This window comes from Silene latifolia, chromosome Y (genome assembly GCF_048544455.1).
Source record: "Silene latifolia isolate original U9 population chromosome Y, ASM4854445v1, whole genome shotgun sequence".
Lineage (NCBI taxonomy): Eukaryota > Viridiplantae > Streptophyta > Magnoliopsida > Caryophyllales > Caryophyllaceae > Silene > Silene latifolia.
The window spans coordinates 209,025,013-209,031,220 of NC_133538.1; the positions used below are offsets into that span (position 1 = coordinate 209,025,013).

General features: G+C 34.3%; 1 long non-coding RNA gene across 1 annotated transcript; it reads right to left on the minus strand.

The window, feature by feature from the left end:
• Positions 1-3,645: 3,645 nt before the first annotated feature.
• Positions 3,646-4,862, minus strand: LOC141626473 (uncharacterized). Its single transcript, XR_012536058.1, has 3 exons — positions 4,623-4,862; positions 3,970-4,131; positions 3,646-3,883 (listed from the first exon to the last, which is right to left on the minus strand). It is a non-coding gene; the product is annotated as an uncharacterized LOC141626473 (long non-coding RNA).
• Between the last annotated feature and the right edge of the window lie 1,346 nt (positions 4,863-6,208).

Sequence of the window (6,208 nt, forward strand, 5' to 3'; positions counted from 1 at the left end):
ACACTTTCTGTCTTGGGAGATTTTGAAAGCAATCTTCGAGGAACTAGATGAAATGCACAACTTGGCATATAATTCTTCTTCAAGGACATCATCCTCTTCAGAATCAGACATGCCCCAAATAGCTGTCATTACTTTGCTCTTGTAAACTCGTTTTGCAAAGTCGCGTTTTTCCTTAGATTTTGTGTGGTTCCATTTTGGGCATTATTTGATTTGATGACCTTTGTCACCACATTTGAAGCACCCAACATTGGAACTTGACCTTCTCTTAGGGAAACGATGTTTACTAGTATTTGTTCTAAACCTTTGAGGGTTTCGACCATTTATCATGCCTACAATGTTTTTAGTGAACATTGCAAACTCATCATCTCCATCCTCCTCATCACTTGAGAGAGCATTAAGAGCGAGCCCTTTCCCTTTAGAGCTTTCACCACAACGTTTCATGAGAGCTATCTCATGAGCCATGAGTGAGCCCATTAGTTCACTAAGGTCTAGCTTAGATAGGTCTTTTGCTTCCTCAATTGCCGTAACCTTCGGTTGCCATTTTTCAGTGAGGCTACGAAGGACTTTACGGACTACGTCCTCGAGCTAAAAGACCCTACCTAGATTCTTGAGTTCGTAGTTAATACTAGAAAAGCGAGAAGATAAACTATTGATGGACTCATCTCTTGTCATGTTAAACATTTCGTATTGTTGCATGAGAAAATTGTTGGAGTAAATGTCCCCGACAATAATGCGATCACATTGTTGATCATATTGAGATCGCATGTTTAAATATCATATTAAGAATACATGAGGTGAAAGTTATACTTCTTAGTCAACTGGTCCACACATATCAGTAATAATTGGCTGACTAGAGTTTGACATTACTGTCATACGACGGTGGTGACCAGTTGATCCCCTAAGGTCATACCTATAGGGTAATGCTCTTAATTGATTATTTAACTAATCGTATGCCGATACTGGTTAATTAAATTCCTTAAAATTGACGAGTGATTTTGTGAGTAAAATTACGTGTCTTATTGTAATTTGATTAAATAAGATTCGGTCGAAATAATCGAATTGTTTTATAAGAAGTTGTGATTTATAATTGTGAATTAGTAAGTTAATTTTGTATGTGATTTATTTCATTTATTTAATGATTTTTTAATTAATTAAAAATGCATTATTTAAATTACATGTTCTAGTAACATGACCAATTGTCACACTATACAATTTTACATTGACAAACTTAAAATGGACCCTCATTATATGGGTGCCGTGTGACATAAGAGAGGAAGGGGTTTGTGTGCCTGAAAATGATTATGTTAGTGGGTAACATAATGATTGACCCTGAAAATAGGTTTGCATGCCTACCACTCATTGAGAAGAGAAATAACAAAAGTTGTTGGGCACTCTAACCCTTCCAAAAACCGGTGCCCTCCCCCATGAGGCACTCAAGTAGTGTGCTCTTCTATTATTCATTCATTCTACAACACAAATAATATACTTCCTCCATTTCATTCAATTCCATACATTTACTTTATACACGTATATCAATGCTTGTTTTCTTTTGTTCATATCTTTAGTTACATATTAGTAAAAATTATAAAAATTTATTATTTACAATGTACTCGGTAAGACAATTAAAACAAGATCTCACATGACTATATTTTATGCTATATATTAGAAGTTCTATCGAAAATTCTCCCTACCTGTGAATAGTGCTCAAAAAGGCAAATGTATGGAATTGAATGAAATGGAGGAAGTATGTGACATTTTGAGAGTGTGTCAAAAATAACTCTGTACTTTGAGAAAGAAAAAGAGAGCAAAAATCTCACAAAACTCTTCCTCTTGACCGAAATATTCAAGAGCAATAATACAATTATTTTGTGTCAATTTTAAGGTACTTTACATTAATACTAGTCTAATATTAATTTAAACTATTAAGGGTATCCATCTTCGTACAATCTTTAGGGAGAGATTCTATACTTTAATCTTGTTCATCCATAAGGAAAGCTCAAGAACTAAGTAAGGTAGGTGACCTTACTAGTGCCCAAATATCAGAAATATCAAATGTAAGGATCCGATTTTCTCCTTACTCTTGTATTTGTTTTGCATGCATAAGATCTTGAATTAATTTTATGACTAAATTAATTATTCACATATTCAATATGTAAAGTAATGAGATTAATGAATCCCAACAAAGATCAACACGATACTTTTTGACTTGTGACGTTGCCTCATATGCCAAGCATAGGCTGTCCCAAATCTCTTTAGCCGACGTGCATCCCGAAATCCGATTAATATCTTGTTCACCAATGCCATATTGAAGAATAGACATGGCTTTAGAGTTCTTTTCAACTTTCCTATGATCGGTCTCAACATATTTTTCCTCACTTTTTGGGGTACTAGGGCCATCGGCATTAATGACCGTGATAGCGAGTGGGCCATTTTTAATGATCAACCAACATTCATAATCGGCACCCTTGACATAGTGCTCCATGCGATGTTTCCACCAGGCATAGTTCTCTCCCTTGAAGATGGGATACTTAGTGTATTTTGAATCGTCCATAACTATAGGATCAACTATTTGGATTTAACCAATATCAAGAGCACAAGGCTCTGATACCAATTGAAGAGTTAAGAACGATTAACACCTAAGAGCGGGAGGGGGGGGGGTTGAACTAGGTGTACTTCTAAAAATTTTCTCAATTAATTGGTTAAGAGTTAACACAAGTAAGAACTAATGAGTATACTTGAGAGACTTAATGAAAGTAAGATCACAAGGATTATAGCAGGTATATGCAAGAGTATGGAGGACTGTTGCACAACACTGACGTTGAGATTTGTAAGAAATACTTGCAACGATAAATGAACGTAAAAGTAAATAAACAAACAAGACAATGTTTAAAAGGTTGGTTCAGCTCCTACTCCAGAGCCTACGTCTAACCGTTATTTTATTGTCTGTTTAGAAATTTACTCAAACTTAACTAAACCGTTACAATAAAAATTACTACTCTAACCAAACTCGGTTGCAACTCAAACTTAAAGCAACTCCGATTTAAGAGTATAGTTCTATCTCTTGGTTTAGAAAGTCAAGAATCTCATTGTTCTTTGAAATGAACTTTGAAGATTACTAATAAGACCTAAACACTAGATCACCAAACACGCTTTGAATGCCGCAGTACCACGAACTGATTCAAGGAGAATTTTGTTTATAAAAACCGAGTGAAGACTTTAATAAAAAACAGAAACTTTTAACTTGAAAAATACTTAATAAATGAAGCTTTGAATGCTAATGATTTGCAAAGTATTTTTATCAATAAAGGCTTTCAAAAGTCCTAAGAATAAATGAGGAAAGATAGTTCTATTTATAGAGGAAGGAAGTGTCTATAAGAAGAATCCAATGGTACTTCACTCTACTATTATATTAGTTCTTGCAAGATATTTTCATTTATAATTAACTAAGTAGTACATTCAATTTGTAAAGCTCAATAAGAAATTACATTTCCAATATAAGAGTTTTCAAGAAAATTTTGTTGGAACTCACATTTTTGCTAAAAATAGAAAATGTGAACTATCTATTTTCGGCAAAAAAATCAACTTGCACAATTGGAATTTATATTTTTAAAACCAAGCTTGTAAGCAAATAATTTCAGAATGAAGAAAGTGTAAGATGTTATCTTTTGATCAACAAGAAAGGTTAAATACTTTTAATCATTCGAAAGTTTCTCCTCTAAGTTGAACCAGAAACCACAGTACCATGTACTGTGGTTTTGTAGATACTATAAAAATTTAAACAAGTTTATTGACCAAGCTTACAAAATGTGACTAAGCCTAGACCTTCTTGAATCTTGATTATCATCTTTGAGCCTCATTTTCATCTTGATTGAAGGATTCAAATCTGCAATTATAAAATAAGAGGATACACATATTAAATGATTAGGGGCTTGGCATCATCAACCAAGCATAGTCTAACAGTATATCTACCTTGATTATTAGTAAGACGAAGTTCTGTTGTCCATAAACAAAAGCCTGATCAGCAATATTAACCGCAGTGTTAATAGCTTATCTAAAAAGGGTAGGTCTACTGAGTGAGAAGTAGAAAAGAGCCCAGGTATATGCTGTCATGATTCTCTGAATCCCTTACATCTGAAAACAGAAGATATTCACAGTTTAGTGCCTAAATCAGGCTAAATGATTCTGTAATTAAAATGTGTGGTCTCTATATGAAAACTATTGTTAAAAAGAGAGCCTGCTCGATCCATTTGGAGATAGTTTTGGGACTTTGAATGAATATAGACCTACTATATCCCTTAGGAACATTATCTTTAATTTCTACCGCTTCTTCTAGCTTCTACACACACATACACATAAGATGAAACTATGAAAGAAATCACAACAAATGACAATAACATCTGAGTTGCCTCTCTAATGTTGTAATATCCACCTTGAGATTTTTACATCATAAACACATATCACGGGTTATAGCTCATCAAAGTCCATATCACGAACTCGAGACTGATCATAGAAATCAATAATTGAATTCAATCGGTCTCAATGTTGAACTCCAGTAAAAATCCAAGAAATAAGAGCAAATAAAACTCGGATCACAAAGATAAAAAGAATAAATACCCATTTACCATAATCATTCCTCATCGTTGACGTTGGATGTGAGTTCTACTGTCATCCAAACCCTACCTCAAATCAAAGCTAAAGATATAAAAGGTGAAGTTAACTAAACTCAATCTAGCCAAAATGAAAGTAAAAGGTGTGATCGGTGGTAACAAAGAAAAGAGGGAGAGCTTGAGGGGATGATCGTGATGTTATTCGAGAAGAAAAACATGGGGTTTATTTATGTTTATTAAGGTGTGAAGTTGGTAGTGAGGAAAGGAGAACAAGGGTTTGGTTATTGGGCTCCATAGGAAACTATTAAGGCCCAAGTGAGATGCAGCAAGAAGCCAACCAAGGCCCAGAGGAGAAGTCCAGTAAAGTTATGAAGGCATGTGGGAAAACGCAGCGCAAAGACAAGGTTCCACCCATAACGTTGCGTGGGAGTTAACAACAAAGAACAAAAATCAAAAATACCTACTTACTCTTTCGACAATTAATCTCCAAAGAAACCATTTTTAACATTCCCAAAGTGAAAATCCAAACTACACCTTAAATCACTCAAAAACTTACGAATCCATCAATAGATCACTCAAAATTAGACCATCAACCCAACAATCACTAAATTAACTGAAACAATTCAAAGTTAAGGTGATGTAAAATGTACTCAGAATTATGGATTAGAACAGTACATTCGACTGTTCGTTTTATGTTAGTAAAATACGCAGCGGAAATTAAACTGTTTATTTGATTTTTATATGTTTTTGAATGAAAATTTAAAAGGATATGACGTGATAACTCTCTCCTCCCTCGCAAGGAACTTGAATGCAACGCACGACTGGTTTTTTTGACTCTCACCTCGCAAGGATCAACTCACACTATAATCTCTCCCTCACAAGAAAGAAATAAGATACTCAAAGCTCGCAAGCAATAAGCAACAAGAAAACTTGTATTAATTCTCAAACTCAATGTGTATGAAAACGGAATACAATGACCCTTATTTATACTAAACTAGTTCTCCTACACTTACCTTAAAAAAGACAAAGAAACTTTCCTAAAACAGACTTGAAGCTGACGCCACAATCAGCTCCATAAAACCGACTTCAACTATGGCACAATTGCTTTATGACAATCTTGATAAGATTAGGAAATAAACAACTAGGAAATAAACACAACTGCCTAAAATTTATTTTCTAGAATAAGGAAAGCTGAATTTAGGAAACTAAAAATTATGGAGCAAATAACCGACTTTGAACAGTCCATCAGACCGTGTAGACTAGACCGACTTAAACATGCTTCCATCGCCTCTATTGCTTTCCCATGTTAACATAATTACTTGAATATTTATCATTTTCACTTGAATTGAGCACATTGTGAATCCTTCAAAATATTTGGGACACATTTCGACTTCATTTTCATTATACTCTAATGCTCCCCCATCATTCTCTCTTTCTTTAAAGAAATTTGTCCTAAAGATTTGATGATATGTGAAACCACCCAGATGAAAAACAAACCATACGAATTTAATCATGATAATAGTTAGGATCCCAAATAGAATCCCTTCGAACTCCTCCAATGTAGCAACCCTCTTGCAAATTCTAGAATCACTCCCTTCGTT